Raw genomic sequence first — 18882 nt, 5'->3', positions numbered from 1 at the left:
TCTGTGCCACCCAGCAGGTCATTCCCTAGGCTGTAGGTGTGCTGGACATTTTTCCTCCCTAGGTGCAGCACTTTGCATTTCTCCTTGTTGAACTGCATCCTGTTGTTTTCTGCCCACTTGTCCAACCTATCCAGGTCTGCCTGCTGCTGTTCCCTGTCCTCCAGCGTCTCCACTTCTCCCCATAGCTTTGTGTCATCTGCAAACTTGGACAGAGTACATTTGACTCCCTCGTCCAAGTCATTGATGAAGACATTAAAGAGTATCGGTTCAAGGACCGAGCACTGTGGGACCCCACTGCCCACACCCTTCCAGGTCGAGACCGACCCATCCACCACGACTCTCTGGGTGCGACCCTCTAGCCAATTCGCCACACACCAGACTGTGTAGTCATCCACATCACAGCCTCTTAACTTGTTCACCAGTATGGGGTGGGATACCGTATCGAAGGCCTTCCTGAAGTCTAAGTATACGACATCCAACCCTCCTCCTGTGTCCAGGCATTTCATAACCTGGTCATAGAAAGAAACTTGATTGGTCAGGCATGATCTGCCCTCCACAAACCCGTGCTGGTTTCCCCTCAGCATAATTTGTCCTGCCGGGCTCTCACAAATGTGAGCCTTGATAATTTTTTCAAAGACTTTACCAAGGATGGAGGTGAGACTGACTGGCCTATAGTTGCCCGGGTCCTCCTTCCTCCCCTTTTTGAAAATGGGGACCACGTTAGCCCTTTTCCAGTCCTCCGGGACTTGGCCCGTGCGCCACGAGCGTTCGAATATTCCCGCCAGTGGCTCTGCAATGATGTCGGCCAGTGCCTTCAGCACCCTTGGATGGAGCTCTTCCGGGCCTGCCGACTTAAAGGCATCCAGTTCTTCCAAGTGACTCTGCACCACCTCAGGATCTACGTATGGAAGTCTGGCGCCTTGCTGCTGCCTCTCTACAACACCAGTGAGAGACTTGTTGTGCCCCTCACTTAGGAACACTGAGGCAAAGAATTCGTTGAGGAGAGTTCAGCCTTGTCCCCCCTGTCTGTCACCAATTGTTCCTGCCCGTTTAGCAGGGGTCCTATTCCTCCCTGGGCCTTCCTTTTACTCCCAATATATCTAAAAAACAATTTCTTGTTGTCTTTTACTTGGGTTGCCATCCTCAGCTCCATGGTAGCTTTGGCCCGTCTAACTGCCTCCCTACAAGCACGAGCAGAGGAGGTATATTCATCTTTAGTGATCTCACCGTTTCCACTTTTTATGTGCTCCCCTTTTGGCCCTTAGGCTGCCCTGGATTTCTCTGCTCAGCCATGGAAGCCTCCTGGCCCCTTTCCCTTTTTGCCTCGCTCGGGGATCATCTTGCTTTGTGCCTGAAGGATCGTTTCCTTAAGGCACAGCCACCCTTCTTGGGCTCCCATCCCTTCAAAACTCCTACTCTGCAATGCGTACTTGACTAATCGCCTGAGTGCATTGAGATCAGCTTTCCTAAAGTCTAGCACTTTCACCCTACTAGTTACCTTACCCACTCGCCGTCTTATGTTGAATTCTATTATTAGGTGATCACTGTCTGCCAAATGGCTACCGATCTGGAGGTCCCCTATCATGTCATCCCCTGTTGCCAATACCAGATCCAGTATGGCATTCCCCCTAGTGGGACCATGCACCTCCTGTGTCAGGTGGAGGTCCTGTACACAGGTTAGAAACCTGCGTGAGCGATGGGACCTTGCTTTCTGCGTCTCCCAGCAGATGTCCGGGTAGTTTAGGTCCCCCATGACTACCGCCTCTTTAGCTTTTATGGTCTCCGAGAGTTGCCTCAGGAGCCCCGCATCTATTTCTTCCCCTTGGTGTGGGGGTCTGTAGCAGACCCCTACCACCAAATCCCTTTCTCCTTGCCCCCCATGTAGCCTAAGCCACAATCCTTCTACTTCCTCAACCTTGGATTCTGTCTTGATGAGGGTTGATGTATATTGCTCACTGACATAAAGTGCAAGCCCCCCCCCCTTCTTCCCCGACCTGTCCTTTCTGTACAATCTATAGCCCTCAATATGTACTGCCCAGTCATGGGATGAATCCCACCAGGTCTCTGTTAGCCCCACTAAGTCATAGGTGTTTAGTGCAAGCAGGAGCGCTAGTTCATCCTGCTTGTTCCCCTTGCTCCTAGCATTAGTATATAGGCACTTGAGCCCTGCAACTGGTGCCTTTGCTGTCCCCCGGCTCCGAGTCCCAAGGGGCCCATTGTTTCTTACCTTCTTGTTTCTTACCTGTTCTGTAGTGCTGGTCTCCCCATGGCTTTCAGGTTTCCAATGTTCTCCTTCTTCAGGCTGGGCTGTCCTTGTGGGTGCCACGTGGTTTGGTGGTCCACAGCTTCCCCTGCCCTCGTACTCCCCTCCCCCCAACGAGCCTAGTTTAAAGCCCGCTGGAGTAGATCCGCCAACCTAGTAGAAAAAACACGCTTTCCTTTGGGGGACAGGTGAAGCCCATCCCAGCTGAGCATGTCCCTCGTCGTGATGTGCGAGTCATTGTCCAGGAAGCCGAAGCCTGCCTCGAGACACCACTGCCGAAGCCGCCCGTTGGTTTCTCGGATGCAGTTCTCCTGCCATCTTCCTCGTCCGGTCACTGGTAGGATGGAAGAGAAAACCACCTGTGCACCGAACTCCATCAGCACGCCACCCAGAGCACTGTAGTCCGCCATCAGGTGATCGGGGGTTCTCCTGGCCGCATCATTAGTACCCACATGGACTAGGACCATGGGGTAGCAATCAGTGGGCTTGATCCTGGCCTGGATTACCTCCGTCACATCCCGAATCTTTGCTCCAGGGAGGCAGCATACCTCTCGTGCCGAGGGGTCCTGGCGACAGATGGGTCCTTCCGTACCTCTCAGGATGGAGTCGCCTATGACGAGCGCTCGTCGCCTCCTCCTCTGGGTCCTCGTGGATCTCTTGATCTGTTCAGAGTGTGAAGAACATGGTGTTTCTTCTTCCCCAGGGGTTTCCTCCTCCCCTTCCATCTCCTGCAGGGTCGCCAGGGCCTCGAACCTGTTCACCAGTTGGACTGGAGAAGCTGGTACCGGTTCGCTGCGAGCTGCTCCGGTCCTGGCTGTGACTGTCTGCCACTCTGCTGCGGAGGGCACTCCCCGGGCTGCTTCTTCCTTTGGTGCCTGGGCCTGCAGGGAAAGGAAATAACTGTCAGTTTCATCCTCCGCCTCCCTGATTCCCCTCAGCCTGCTAACCTCCTCCCGGAGCTCCCTCACCTGCACCTCCAGAGCCCTAAGACGGGCACCTGCCGGACAGGTGTGGGGGCCCCCAATCTCTGCCCCCCCCGGCCCTGCTGGAGATCCCCCACAGGCCAGGAGGTAGGGGGACATCAGCTCCCCCATGGGCTCGGTCTGGGTGGAGGCCTCAGACCTGCCCCGGGTAGCCTTGTCCCCCTGGGCAGAGGCCCTAGCAGCACTCCTCGTAGACACCATTCTACAAGCTGCTGGTTGTAGACCTGTGTGGTGTCTACTTCCTACCCCTACAGGACTCCCACTCCCTGCCCTCCCGGCCCGCCCTCCGGCGCGAACGCCTGCGCAAACGCCGGCATGCTCTTACAGAGCGCGCCTGTTTGCGCGCTCTGTTCGCGCCGCGCGGCTCGGAAGCGCGGCTCCCTACTGGCTCAGCTATATGGGACCCGGGGGGCTTCCCCTCCGGATCTGGCTCAGCTGCGCCGGGTCCCTCCACCCCACTTACCTTCGGGGGATCAGCTGCTGCTGCCCCCGCTGCTGATTCCTCTGCTGCTGCTGCCGCTGCCGCCTCCGGTCAGTCAGTTGGTAAAAGGGGCACACGTGCGTGCGGGACACACGTGTGCTGACTCCTCTCCTTCCCGCTGCTGGTTCCCGAGTGCTGAGAACTACGTCACCCTGCGGCTTTAAAGCTCGCGGTTTGAATTACCTGCTCCGCTCCAACGGCCAATCAGGCGCCCCGGTCTACCCGGAAGTGCCTGCTGGCAGTTCCGCCCCTACGCTCCCCCGCTGGGGGGATCCGCTGCCGCGGGAGCCTGCTCCCCCAAGGGTTAGCCCTGGGGGTGCTCCCTGGCCTGGGGGGACAGTCCCTTCCCTAGCCCTCCCTGTTTGCGCTCTCTGTTCGCGCCGCGCGGCTCGGGAGCGCGGCTCCCTACCGGCTCAGCTATATGGGACCCGGGGGGCTTCCCCTCCGGATCCGGCTCAGCTGCGCCGGGTCCCTCCGCCCCACTTACCTTTGGGGGATCAGCTGCTGCTGCCCCCGCTGCTGATTCCTCTGCTGCTGCTGCCGCTGCCGCCTCCAGTCAGTCAGTTGGTAAAAGGGGCACACGTGCGTGCGGGACACACATGTGCTGACTCCTCTCCTTCCCGCTGCTGGTTCCCTTTTCTAAAACCTTCCCCAGAATAGAGGTCAGGCTGATGGGCCTGTAGTTTGTCGGATCCACTTTCCTCCCCTTCTTGAAGATAGGCACCACATTGGCCTTCTTCCAGTCTTCAGGCACTTCACCAGAGCACCAGGAGTTCTCGAAGATCCGTGCCAGTGGCTGAGCTATGATGCTTGCCAGCTCCTTGAGTACCCTGGGGTGTAAGCTGTCAGGGCCGGCTGACTTGAAGGTGTCCAGCTTCTCATGGTGTTCCTTTACAACATCAGCATTGATGGAGGGGAAGGAATCATCCTTACCCAGGCATTCCTGTCCTGTAATGGGCAGGGGCGCCCCTTGGGACTGGTGAAAAACCAATGCAGAATACCCATTTAGCAAGTTGGCTTTTTCCTGGGCATCGGTTGTCAGTTGTCCCATCTGGTTTAGCAGGGGTCCCATGTTGCCCTTGCTTTTCCTCTGGCTCCCCACATATCTAAAAAAGGACTTTTTATTGTCCTTGATACTTGTAGCTAGTTGGAGTTCAGTCACAGCCTTGGCTTTCCTGGTTTGCTCCCTGCAGGTCCAGACCAGTCCAGAATATTCCTCCTTGGAGGTGGATCCAATCCTCCATCCTTTCTGGTCTTTCTCTTTTAGTCACAGGAGGTCCGCTAGTTCCCTGGAGAGCCAAGGGGGCTGCTGTGCCCTTTTGCTGACTTTCCTCCGAGATGGAATAGCATTAGCTTGTGCATCCAGGATCGCTCCCTTGAGGAACAATCACTCATCCTGAACTTCCCTCCCCTTTGGTTCGTGGTCCCTTAGGGCCTCACTTACAAGCCTCCTGAGCTTATCAAAGTCAGTTTTCCTGAAGTTGAGGACTTCTGTATTGCTGACTGACTTGCCAGCTTTACAGCGGATGGTGAAGGTGATCAGCTCATCGTCACTGTCACCCAGCTTCCCTTTGATCATTAGGTTACTGATTGGGTTTCCCCCTTAGCCAGTACCAGGTCAAGCAGTGCTTTACCTCTTGTTGGCCCGTCAACTTCTTGCATCAGGTAGAGCTCATCCACGCATGAGAGAAAGCTTTGTGACTGCTCTGATTTGGCTGAGCGCTCTTCTCGAGATGTTTGGGTAGTTGCAGCCTCCCATGACAAACATGCACCGGGAGCATGCAGCTTCAGTCAATTCCCTGGTGAATTCCTGGTCAAGCTCTTGATTCTGGTTAAGAGGTCTGTAATATACCCCCACCATTGTGTCCCCTGTGTTGTGTTCCTCATGGATTTTAACCCACAGGGTCTCCAATCGTTCACCCTGGGTGCCAATGTTGACTTGCAGGGACACGTAGCTCTCCTTGATATAGAGAGCTACACCCCCACCCCTTTTGTCCCCTCAAGCTCTCCTGTACAGGGTATAGCCATCTATAACTGTGGTCCAGTCATGGGTAGAGTCCCACCAGGTCTCTGTTATTATCCCTATAATATCATAATTATTTATATTAAGCAGGAGGACTAGTTCCTCCTGTTTATTCTCCTAGCTCCTAGCATTTGTGTACAGGCAGGCAAGTGTCCCTTTAGGGGTCCTTGCCTTGCCCACAGCTCATTCCAGGGCTGGGGCAGGGGTGGGCTTCTTTAAGTGCCTTCACCTGCTGGCTTTGCATGGGTTGCTCAGCAGGCCAGCAGTGGCAGTAGTCCCCCCCTACCCCGGCGGGCTTTGTTTAAAGCCCAGTGGAACAGGTCAGCCAACCTGGCTGGGAAGACCCTCCTCCCCAGTGGAGAGAGGTGGAGGCTGTCCATTCCCAGCAGCTTGCTGCCTCTCTCACCAAACACCGGACTGTGGTCCTGGAAGCCGTAGCCTTCCCAATGACACCAGTGTCACAGTCTTTGATTTACTACCTCAATCCTCCTCTCCCTCCTCAGGCCATAGCCTAAGACAGCGAGGATCGAAGAAAAGACCACCTGAGCCCCCAAACCTTTTAGCCCTGTTCCCAGATCCCTCTAGTGCTTCATAACCTGGCTGGGAGCATACCAAGCCATGTCATTTGTGCCCACATGGATAAGGAGCATAGGGTAGTGGTCAGTGGGCTGGAGGAGCTCTGGGATCCTCTCCACAATGTCTCAAACTTCTCAGGCTAAGGGGTCAGGGCGGCAGATTGCCCTCTCAGTCCCCCTCAGGATGCAGTCTCCCATGACAAACACTTAGCGTTTTGTCTTAGGGAGAGCGGGGGCAGTAGCTACAGTTGAGCCTGTGCTGTCTACCAGAGCTGGCAGCTTAGCAGGCTCTACTGGGGCTGCCAGAGGTTCATACCTGCTGCTAAGCTCCAGCAGGGCGGGGACCTTGGTGCGGTGGGCCTGGGGGCCCTTGACCACCTTGGTCCAACCCCCTGGCTGGACAACATGGGAGGTCCCTGAGTGCTCCCTTGTCCCGGAAGGTGACCGTGGTCTACCCTCCGCTTCTAGGGGGTGAAGGGCCTGATAATGGGAGTCGATCTCCTGCTTGCCTTCCCTGATGTCATGCAGTCTCTGGACTGTGGCCTGGAGCTCCTCCAGCTGGTGTGCCAGAGACCCCAAGAGAGAGCAGAACTCACAAGGGAAGGTGGCCATAATCCCGGACCCCAGACCCTGAAAAAGTGTCAGGCAGCCTCCGCAGCCAAGTGCCAGGGGCTCTGTCTGCGTGGAGCCCGGAACCATGGGCCCCATCTGGGTGGAGGCCTCTGAAGTGCCAGAGAGCGGGGCTGCAGACCCTGAGGAGACCCTTGCATTGCGGTGCGTGCCCATCCACATTTTACTGGTGGTAGTCTGGCTAACTGTGACTACCTACCCTAGGGGCTCAGAAGCAGAGCTGCGGGCCCTCCTGCTCAGCCTTCTGTGCAAACTCCGTGCTAACTTGCATGCTGGGCAGACAAGCGCACCTATTTTTGTGGCCTGTTTGTGAGGCTTCGATCATGTGGCTCCCTGGGGGTTGGGCCAGGTAGGAGCCAGGGGGGGTTGTGTCCCTCCCCAGATTGGACTCGGCTGCCGTGCAGCTGTCTGGGGTTGGGGTCCCTCCCTCCCTGCCACGGGTCCCACCTACCTCTGGCTGTGCTGGAGGTCCAGGTTGGGGTCCCACTGTGGGGTCCTGGGGGTCCCTAGGCTCGACAGCGGCACAACAGGCTTCTGCCTGTGCATCTCACTTTGGAGCAGGGACCTGGACACTTTAGTGAATAGGGATTCTATCCAGTTTCTGTCCAGTTATTTCTCTCTTGCTTTCTTCTTCCTGCTCCTTTGTAAGTGTCCTTCTTCTGAGGACTTGTTACAGCAGGAAGTTTGCACCTTACTGGTTTGCAGACCTACATATCTCAGGGGAAAGGCATTCCATATCAGTTACTACTTGAAGCCAAAGAGGATCTAGGCCACATGTACACCCCACCATACACATGCATCCACACCCCTCCACATACTCTCCCATTCCACACACCCCATAGCCACCCACACACACCCACCCACACATCCCCACAAACACCCCCCTACACCCCATACACACAACCACAGCCCCCAGAAACTGCATACCCACCCACACTGCCTCCACACCCCCAAAAACCCCCACATATCTACACAGCCACAGCCCCCACAAACCCCATACTCCCCACCCCCCACCCCTTACCACAACCCCGCATATGCAAACACACACACACAGCCCCCCCACAAATCCCATACCTACCCACAAATACCTCCCCCAACACTCCCACCACAATATACAAGAGTAATACTAATTTTGAGCTATTATACAATCCCCTTTAGATACACTATGCAAACACACACAAATCAGGACAAAGATATTTTTTGAAATAAAAGTAAAATATGTATAGTACATGTTTGATTTTAGTATATAATTTGTTGTTTATTTTCCAGTTTCAAAATGCCCCCCCCCCCCCCAAAGGAGTACTTCCAGGCAAAGGGGGGGAACCTCCAGTGGCAAAGATCAGGGGTTAAGGATGGGACTTCCGTTCCCACTATGGCAACCAGGGGGTGGGGGTATGTAGCCCTTGACCTTTCACCAAAACTCATTAAGTGGCCCTGGGATTGCATCTGAGATGGTTAGTTATTAGATTGTTTACTACACTAAAGCTCTGGATCATTCAGTGCAAAACAATTTCATCAACAAGAGCCCTAGTTTTATCCATTTTTTTTTTTATCACTGTTGCTCACATTCATTTATGTGAGTGCTTAACAGAAGCCATTTTTGTAATTAATAGACATTCTGAATGAATAAGCTATGCCTAAATAAAGAACCTGGATTAATATAACCACTTGTGTGGAGTGTATTCTTTAGACAGTAATATTTTTTAGAACTATTTTTTTCATTTTGGAAACTTTTTTTACAATTTTTTTTGTTTATTATACAATGTTAATAGTAAAAGTCACACTATTAAGACTAATACATTTTAGTATTTATTTTTACTTAGATTTTTAGGTGTGCATTTGGCAGCATCAGTTAAACATCTTATTTTTCCTCAAATCCTCACAAATAATATATATATTTAGGCGTGTGTGTGTGTGTGTACACATATATATGCATGCATATGTGGGTGTCTATGGGGGTTATCAAAGTAAGTAAGTACATAAATGTTTGTTACATTTACATTTATGCGCTATCTATATAGATGGGGAGGCTGTGGAGTATGTGGAGCACTTTCCATATCTTGGCAGCCACCTCTCTCAAGAGGCTACCATCGATGAAGAAGTCCAGCAGCAGGCCAACTGTGCCAGTGCTGCCTTCTTCAAGTTGCGACAATGTTTCTTCAAAAATAGAGATCTTTGGAAGTCAATGCAGGTCCTGGTTTACAAGGCTGTCGTGCTGACTTGCCTCCTCTACTTCAGTGAAACTTGAACCATCTACCGACACCATATTAAGTTCTTTGAGAGTTTTCACCAGCGGTGCTTGTATCAAATCCTGGGGATCGAATGGGAGGACCGTTGGACCAGTGCAAGCATCCTCCATGAAGCTGTGTCCACCTTGCTCTTGAGAATTCAACTCTGATGGAATGGCTATTGTGTCTGGATGTCCAAGAACTGCCTCCCTTACCAGATTCTCTTCTCTCAGCTCTCCGTTGGCCAACACTTGAAGGGCGCCCAAAGGAAATGGTGCAAAGACACACTCAAAGTTGCCCTCAAGCACAGAGGCATTGACACCAACAGCTGGGAGGAGCAAGCTGCTGACTGTTTGGCGTGTTGCCACCTGGTCCACCAAGGCACGCTCCACTTTGAGCCCAACAACTCGATACTGAGGCAGAACAGCGGTGACAAATGAAGGAGAAGGAGACCAACCCAGGACTGCCAATCCCACTCCCCCATGCAACATCATGCCCCCATTGCCAAAGAATGTGTGCATCCAGAATCAGGCTTCTCTGTCACCTGAAGACCCATCAAGCCTGATGGATGTCATCCTTGACTTCGAGGGACCACTGACAATCGATCAATAATTGATCAACAAAAAAGAGCATTTTTTTTTAAAGAGGGTGTATCAAATAACTAAATAATTTCATACACCTAACAAAAAATGTTAGGTAGGTATATAATGTGTATCATTTAAATGATATCCATATTTATTAAATTTAAGCTGAAACTGTATAATTATAAATGATTCATCCACACAAATATTGTCATCATTTCCTCTTTTTATTAAGTATTCCATAAACAGTATTGTGTTATTTTATTCAAAATGGCACCATTTGTGTATGTAATCTCTTCATTTTTTACCCATATGTCAAACACATTTTTGTATTTTTGGATAGATTTTCAAATTGTTGGAATAACTTCCAAAGGGACTTAGTGTACATGAGAATTGTTTCCTTAGTCCTTTGAAGTCCCTGGAAAGAGGCCAGCACTGCAACTAAACAGAAGTGCCAGGTTAAGCAGGAGAATGAACATACCATGCTGTTTCAAGACCCAGAGCAGGAGATAGATGAGTTGTACAGCAAGGCTTTGCAACAGAAGAATGAGGACAAGAAGATGAAGTGGAAGGACCTTAATGGAACTGAGTGGAAGGTGGTCTCTTCAGGATCCAGGCTGCATGCTGCAAGGGAAACTTCTCCAGTTCAGTTGTGCAATGGTTATGACACCCTTGCACCACTGATGGGGGAAGGACCAGAGGCACTTGCTCCAGAAAAGGAAAGGAGGCAAGGTCCTGTCCAGAAGAGGGGATGTATAGAATCATAGAAAGTTAGGGTTGGAAGGAACCTCAGGAGGTTATCTAGTTCAACCCCGTGCTCAAAGCATGACCATCCCCAACATCATTCCTGCCAAAGCTTTGTTTAGCTGGGTTCTTAAAACCTCCAATTATGGAGCTTTCACCACCTCTCTGGATAACCTGTTACAGTGTTTTACTACCCTTCTAGTGAGAAAATTCTTCCTAATATCTAACCTTGCTGCAACTTAAGACTGTTACTCCTTGTTCTGTTATCTGCCACCACTGAGAACAGTCTAGTTCCATCCTCTTTTGAACTTCCCTTTAGGTAGTTGAAGGCTGCTATTAACTCCCCTCTCAGTCTTCTCTTCTCTAGACTAAATAAACCCAGTTCCCCCAGCCTCTCCTCATAAGTCATGTGCCCCAGCCTCTGAACCATTTTTGTTGCCCTTTGCTGGACTCTCTCCAATTTGTTCACATCCTTTCTGTAGTGAGGGTCCCAAAACTGAACACAGTACTTCAGATGTGGCCTCACCAGTGCTGAGTAGAGGGGAATAATCACTTCCTTTGACCTGTTGGCAACACTCCTGTCAATGTAGCCCAGTATGCCATTAGCCTTCTTTGCAACAAGGGCACGCTGTTGGCTTATATTGAGCTTATTGCCCACTGTAACCCCCAGGTCCTTTTCTGCAGAGCTGCTGCCTAGCCAGTCAGCCCTCAGCCTGTACTGGTACATGGGATTGTTCTATCCTAAGTGCAGGGTTTTGCACTTGTCCTTGTTGAACCTCATGAAATTTGTTTTGGCCCATGCCTCCAATTTGTCTAGGTCACTCTGAATCCTAGTGCTATCCTCCAACGTATGTACTATGGGGAATGTAGAAGTGTTGTGGTGGGTGGTGTTAGGGTGGTGGTAGTTGGCAACTTGCTCTTCAGTGGGGTGTTCTGCTGGCTGGATCCGATTGCACAGGAGGTCTGCTACTTTCCAGGGTCCTGTATCTGGGATGTCATGGAGATTATTACAAAACTCATCTGGCCCTCTGACCACTACCCCATACTGCTCATCCATGTGGGAGCACGAATGTCACAGGCAGAAGCAACCCTGGGCAGGTCATACGAGATGGCTGGGCTCAAGAGGTTGGGGGTACAGTTGGTTTTCTCTTCCATCTTCCCAGTCAGGGGCCAGGGCCCCTGGAGGGACAGTTGTATTGAGGAGTTCAACTGGAGGTTCAGGAGATGGTGCTATAGCGAGGATTTCAGATTTTATGAACATGGAATGCTGTTCTGGAATAGAGGCTTGTTAGGAAGAGATGGCATACACCTCATGTCAAGGGGGAAGAAACTGTTTTCTTTCAGGATGGCTGACTTGCTGGAGAGGGCTTTAAACTAGGTGCGTCTGGAAATGTGTGGGCAGGCGGAATGCAAGTCAGGGGACAGTCAAGCAGGAAGGACATAGAGAGGGCAGTCAGAGAGGTGTCTAGAGGCAGGAGCGATATCAGAGCAGTGGGGAACTGGGGGTTACGAATGGGGGACTTAAGGGTCTATACACAAATGCTACAAGTGTGGGGAATAAGCAGGAGGAACTGGCACTCCTGCTAATGAATAGGGAATATGATATCATCAGAATAATGGCGACCTGGTGGGACACCACATATGACTGGGCTGTATGCAGAGAGGGCTACAGGCTGCAGCCTGCGTCTACCGCAGGTACAGATCTGGGGGGCACAGGTCCCCCTACCCCCTGGGAGTGTCTGCAGCAGTGGGAAGCTGGACCTCCCCCGGATGAGCCACCCGTGGCCCTGTCCTGCTCCCTGCTGGGGTCCTTCAGCCACGCATTGTGGCCCCAGGCCCCAAGCCTCACCCAGTTGGGCAGCAGCCTCAGCCCTATCCAGCTCCCCCCCCCCCCCCCATTCTAACTGCTGGAGTTGCTCTGTGGGCTGTCTGGGGACACATGCATGTCCATGCACATGGATCCCCCTGTCTCTCTGCCTTCCTCTGGCTCCCTCCCAGCTCCCTGCAAGCTAGAACTCTGCAGGGAGCTTATTGCAAAATGACAACATCCACAGGTTTCTCTTGTAAAACAGAGGCATTTGCCTCTGGTAAAAAGTAAAATCCACAGTTTACTCCATTTTTCCATGGGAAATGGAAAACCTGGATCCCTGCTGATTATAGATAGTTAGGAGAAAGATGAACTTTTTAATGTATACTTTGCATTGGTGTTCCTGCAAGCAAATGGTGGTTGTCCACCTGGTCAGATACTGGATGGATGCGGTGGGGGGGGTGATTGCCAACCAGTGGTCAGTGTTGAACTGATGAAGGAGCACTTAGAGTGACTGAATATGGTCCTTCAGCAGAATCGGATGGACTACACTCGAAAGTGCTGAGGGAATTGGCTGGAGTCATTACAGGACTGTTGGTGAAGGTATTTGACACTCGTGGTGCTTGGGAGAGGTCCTGAAACACTGGAAAAGGGCCAGTATGGTGCCAGTCATTAAGAAGGGGAGGAGGGAGGATCCAGGAAACTAGGCTGGTCAGTTTGACCTCAATACAGGGTAACATTTTGGTAAAAAATTATTGAGACCTCCACTTGTAAAAGACTGGCAGATGGCATGATGCTGAAGGATAGCCAACATGGTTTCTTTGCAGGCAGGTAATGGCTGACCAACCTCGTCTCCTTTTAAGATCAAGTAATGAACTGCTTAGATGTAGAAAATGCAGTTGATGTCATGTACTTGGATTTTAAAAAGGCCTTTGGTATGGTTTCCCATGACACTTATAAAAAATATTGGAAGATTGTGAGCTGGCAGAGTCCAAACCCAGAGACTGTTAGTGGACAGGTCTATATCGTCTTGGCAGGAGGTGGCCAGTGGTGTCCTGCAGGGTTCAGTTCTTGGCCCCATGCTGTTCAATATCTGTGTCAAAAATTTAAATGAGGATGTGAAAAACATGCTGTTCAAGTTTGCAGACAATATTAAGTTATGGGGGAAGCGGTCGTGCTAGGGGATAGGACGCAGATCCGAGGAGACCTGGACAAGCTGGAAAGTTGGGCAGGGTGTAACTTGATGTAGTTCAATAAGGATAAATGCAGAGTGCATCATCAAGGAAGAAGTAATCCTGAAAGGGACCTCAGGGTTATGGTTGATCACAGAATGAACATGAGCCACCAATGTGATGCTGTAGTCAACAAAGCTAATAGCATACTAGGATGCATTAACCAATTCATCATGAGCAGGGTTAAGAAAGTGATACTTCCTCTCCACTTGGTGCTGGTGAGAACCCAGCTGGAGTACTGTGTCCAATTCTGGGTGCTACACTTCAAGAAAGATGTGGAGAATCTTGAAAGGGTCCAGAGAAGGGGCACAAGAATGATTAAGGGCCTGGAGGACAAACCTTATGAAGAAAGACTAAGGGATCTAGAACTGTTCAGCCTGGGGAAAAGAAGACTGAGGGGGGACTAGTGGCTATCTGTAAGTATGTAAAGGATGAGTGTTGGGAGCTGGGAGAAAAACTGTTCATTAGCATGTTCCAAGGGAAGACAAGGAGCAATGGCCATACACTGGTAGAGGATAGTTTCAGGTTGGATGTAAGGAAGAAATTCTTTCTGGTAAGGGTGACCAGAATCTAGAATAGACTTCCCAGGGAGGTGGTGAAGTCCCCAGCCTTAGAAGTCTTTAAGAGGAGACTGGATAGACATCTTGCTGGGATCATTTGATCTCAGCAGTATTCCTGCCCAGAGCAGGGGGATTGGACTCGATGAACTTTCAAAGTCCCTTCCAGACCTCAATTTCTATGATTTCTATGAAGTCAGGGGAGCAATTCAATAAGAGTAACAGAAAAAGAAGATTGGGGAGAAATTTTATTTTTTTGCAGATATACAACTTGCTGTTTATGTATTCTGCAAGGGGAATTATAGCAATGTGTGCCATTGAAATAAATTTCTGCAAATGGGAGCTTGATAGGAGGAGAATTTATTTTTGCCTGTAAATTTAGCCCTAAGGCAGGCAGTAGTAAATTCATTGTCTATGATAAATTATGCATGATACACAGGGCACGTTTTGTGTTTGTATTCCATTGATTAAAAAGATTCAAGTATCTTTCAAATAGCTTTTGTGAATTTATAAGGCAAACATGGTATGAGTAAACTGCAAAATAGCTGTTCATAGTGTACGTGAGAGTTAAGCTATGCCCGCAAAATAAATCATCGTCTCTTGTTTGAATATGAACTGGTTAATTTCCTTTATTTGTCACCCACCACGACTTCGATGGAATAAGATACAGAAATAAACACAGTCCTGAGAGATGAGAAAGATATCATATCTGCGGTTCAACAAAAATAACTCTTCTGCACAATTATTATGTCTCCCTTAGATAAATAACATCTTATATATATTTAGTTCCCTCTCTCTTTGAGAACTCTCAATTTCTTGGTTGCTTTCCCCGTTCTCCTCCGCACGGATCCCAAGCAAATAGCAATCCTAGGTCACCTTGTATTTACTACTGATATCAACATTGTGGGGTTCTCTTCTCTTTGTTAGTTTTCATCCCCTCTCATTCCTTTCTCTTAATTTTAAGTCTCTGGGATGTCTTCAGGTATCAGACTCACTGATCAAAGTCCTCCTTTGTTAACTCACTTCATCTTCCCAGGTAAGTCTCTCTCCAGGACCCTTCTTACATTCCCTTTTCTCTTTCTTGTAGTTTCTCCCTGTTTCTTCTGGGTTGCTCTCTTCTCTTTTTCCAGTTAAATTTGGGTTACTTCCCCTTTAAATCCTTCCAGCCACCTGCTGTCTCTCCCACAGCCAGCACTCTCTCCCCTCTCCCTTGGCAGGTGCTGCTCTCTTTGTTTATGTTTTTATCCTGTCTCTCTCTCCCCCATCTGGGTAGCCCCGCCCCTTTTCTCCTAGGACTGGTGGCTAAGGTAAGTTTTCTGCTTTCCTTCACTCCCCCCAAGTTTTGTGATGGGGCAGACTTGGTGCCCCATCACAGTGCAATTTAAACTGAAACAGCTGTTCAGAAGGTCAGAAAATTTAATTTGGGAAATGAAATTTAATTTTTAATGTACCGAAATCATAGAGCTTTCCTAAATTGTAATGAATCATCTTTAATAAAAGAAAGTAGCTTTTGAGTATTTGTTGAAGTGCCTGAAATCCTGCTCCAGTTTGAAGCTCTTCTAGCTTGAATTGTTTCAGTGTCATTCAAATATATACAGTCTCCTCACATCTGAAGCATGTCAAAATGGTGCTGAAGCATGCTGTGATGGTGTTCTTCAGCTAGGGGTCTGTAGAATAGAGATCTCAGTATGCCTTCCAGGTCTAGTTTCCAGAGATTCCCTAGGAATGCTGATTACCAGGAATCCTTGCTTTCCCTGATTTAAAAAAAAAAAAAAAATCCCCAATTTTCGGTTAAAAAAAGTAACCCCAATATGAAATTATGAATATATATATAGTGGTGTTTCATTTTAATCACAGAAAAATGTGGATTTGGGGTTACTTTTTTTAACCGAAAATTGGGGATTTTTTTTTATATATATTAGTGATGTTTCATTTTAATTATGGAGTGTCAGGAGTGAGGGGCACTGGCAAGGCTAAGGGGCTGCAGGTCAGGAGTGAGGGCCACCAGCAGAGCCAGAGGCTGTGGGTTGGGAGTGAAGGCCACAGGCCGGTCTGGGGGGCTGCAGGTCAGGAGTGAAGGGTACCAGTGGAAACTGGGGGCTGCAGGTTGGGAGTGAGAGCCACTGGGGGGGGGGGGTGGACAGCGGGTTGGGAGTGAGGGACACCAGCAGGGCCAGGGGGCTGTAGATCAGGAATGTGGGGCACTGGCAGGGCCAGGGGACTATGGGTTGGGACTATGGGGCACAAGCACGGGCAGGGGCAGGGGCAGGGTGCTGGCATAGCAGGATTGCTCAGCATCACAAATCAAGCAACTCCTAATAACCTCAATTTTGTGGCCAACTACTTTGGCTTGGGCAAGTCCATGGTGAGATTAGCTCCAATGGAGATATGGTATGCTGTCCAGAGGATACGCATATTGCAGTTCTTCCGACTTGCCAAACTGCAGGAAGTCATTGCAGGATTTTCCCGCAGCCCTATTTTTACAGGTTTATAATTTGGCCAAATTTGGATGGATTTTATAGTTTTTTCTTAAATTATAATCACAAGGCACAGAGGCCACTCCCTTGCCAAACTTCAAGTGAGTACTCCAAAATATGGGGGTCCTAGTACTTCTCAACTCAAACCAAACCCAACCCAAGCAACCCCTCCCCCGCCCAAACAAACTCCATAAATAAGGTTTGCAAGAATGCTATGTGAACAAAAATAATGTGTCTTTAATAAACCTTGTTCTTGAAATCTTGGAAAGAAGAGTTCAGAAACTTTACAAATCAGTTCATCCTGATGCCCAGCATAGAAAATTTAAGCCGAAATGGTTAAAGACTGGCAAAGCTCTAAGCAATTGAAAACAGTGCCAGGCAGCTTCAGTAGCACCTCATAACACCTTCCATAAAAATTGTCAGCCACTTGGGCAGTTGGACTCAAAAGAAACTCAATCTTAAACATCTTAGTCATACCTAGCCTTTCATTTTCTTTGTGTTTTAGGGGAAACCAATGAAGATAGTCTTCGCATATACCTTGTATGTGCCGATCTTCAGAATGGTTTAGAATAAGGGGAAAAGACTGAATTCCAAAATCAAGTGTCTTAAATGTGTAACCACCCAAGCAACCAAATGCAAACAGGTGTTATCAGATACAGTTAGTGGTCCATCATAACCACCTTGTGTAAAATGCTTGAAATAATGAAACATGATTTTTTTTCCTTTGGAAGGTTAATTGATATATTTTTTCAATTGTTTTGTAATGCTCTTTTATATAAAGTCAATAATGGAGCTTATTTGAAAAGAGATGTGATTATCAAGTGATGGAAACTTTTACAAAATTAAAAACAAAGATACTTTTGTAGTTATCTTTAGTTAAAATATGCAATGTGACAGATATAAATGTAGACTAAGTAGAGCCTTAAATTTATGAACTTGAACTTCCTTTACTGTATAGCTTCATCAGAAGTACTGGTGACAATACCATTCTTCCTTACTATTTTTGGCCAGTGAGACAAGTTACATACTGAGGTATGTGTTGTTCTGATCAGTGATGACTTTTGATTTAGCAATTTGTTGAAGAAAGTAAAAATAAAAATCTTAAGCTAGCATCACTTGCTTAGGTATGAGTTGTGAAATAATTGTACTTGTTCTTACAGATGCTGCTATGCAGCCTGCTGATTAAATGGCTGTCTTACCCAGTCTGCTATCATTAGTCCTTCTTTGCCCAAACCACTGAATATATACTATGAAGTTTGAAATGGTTGCCAGTTCTGAAGAAGTGATGCAGAAATTTCATGAGGAGTTGATCCATGCAAATTTCATAGACTGGTAAGAAGTCTTGTCATTGAGACATTTACCTAGAAACTTGTAGCAGCCTAATTGCTCCTCTCTGAAAAAAATTAACCACAGATTAATCCAGCAGTGCATCTAAATATGCACTAAAGTTGAGAATGGGCACTATTAAACACCTGGAGCGTATCTGGTGGCGTACAGAGCACTACATTTAGTTCATTTCCCTCTTTTGTCCCACCCCAAGAGGGAGAAGAGACATCAAAAGACATGAGCTTTCTATCCTTAGGGAAAGACAGAGCAGACAGCTGTTCCAGTGCAGACAGACAGTTAGACAGTAATATTCACAAACAGCAAGAAACTGGAAATAGCCTTCAGCAGATAAGGATAAAATATTTTCTGATGAAAAATGGTGTAATAATTGACAGTGGTGGTTTTACTGTTTCATAAACGTGGAAATGTCATGTGACTTGTGGAAGTGACATAGGAAGTTCTGTGCTCTGTTATTCACAGAGTTGGTTTCTAATGTTGCATTACATTACTAAAGTAAACAAACAAATGTTTTGTTCATTATATTGATTTTTGGCTTACACCTATGCTATTTGATTAACGATGCATTAGGCTGACACCTTCCTATATCTTTCATAAACTTTGGAGAAATTAACTACACTACATTACACATTCATTATAAGTAACATAGAAAAATGAAAAATGGAATTAGATACTTGAGAATGTGTAGGTAATACTAGATTTAGTGTTCTAAAACACTGATAATAAATTGAGAAGGAAAAAACATAGTAAAATAATTCACAAGCTATCTTTAGGTGCAACAAGAAGAAATAAGAAGCAAGAATTATGGCCACAATTCACTGCCAGAATCCAGTATAATAATTTATTCCGTATGTGTCTTTCAAAAATAATTTGTAGTTTAGGGATGAAATTGCACAAGCTACATTGAGATAATATATTGCCAATTCAAATAAATTTGTCTTGCCATTTATGACCCCT

The 18882-nt window shown here is 48.2% G+C and overlaps 1 protein-coding gene across 5 annotated transcripts in view; it reads left to right on the top strand.

Moving 5' to 3' along the window:
• The window catches only part of SGCG (sarcoglycan gamma), a 296440-nt gene that overhangs the window by 38834 nt on the left and 238724 nt on the right, over nt 1-18882 (top strand). For 3 of the 5 annotated variants that reach the window (XM_059720488.1, XM_059720479.1, XM_019481961.2), the window contains exon 2: nt 17742-17913. The exons of the other annotated variants lie outside the window; for them this stretch is intronic. The gene's annotated coding sequence lies outside the window, so the exon portion shown is untranslated. The remainder of the gene's footprint in view (nt 1-17741; nt 17914-18882) is intronic. 5 annotated transcript variants of the gene reach the window in all.

The sequence above is a fragment of the Alligator mississippiensis genome, chromosome 1 (genome assembly GCF_030867095.1).
Source record: "Alligator mississippiensis isolate rAllMis1 chromosome 1, rAllMis1, whole genome shotgun sequence".
Taxonomy (NCBI): Eukaryota; Metazoa; Chordata; order Crocodylia; family Alligatoridae; genus Alligator; species Alligator mississippiensis.
Note: the sequence above shows the minus strand (reverse complement) of the source record. Positions and strands in the feature narration are given on the sequence as shown.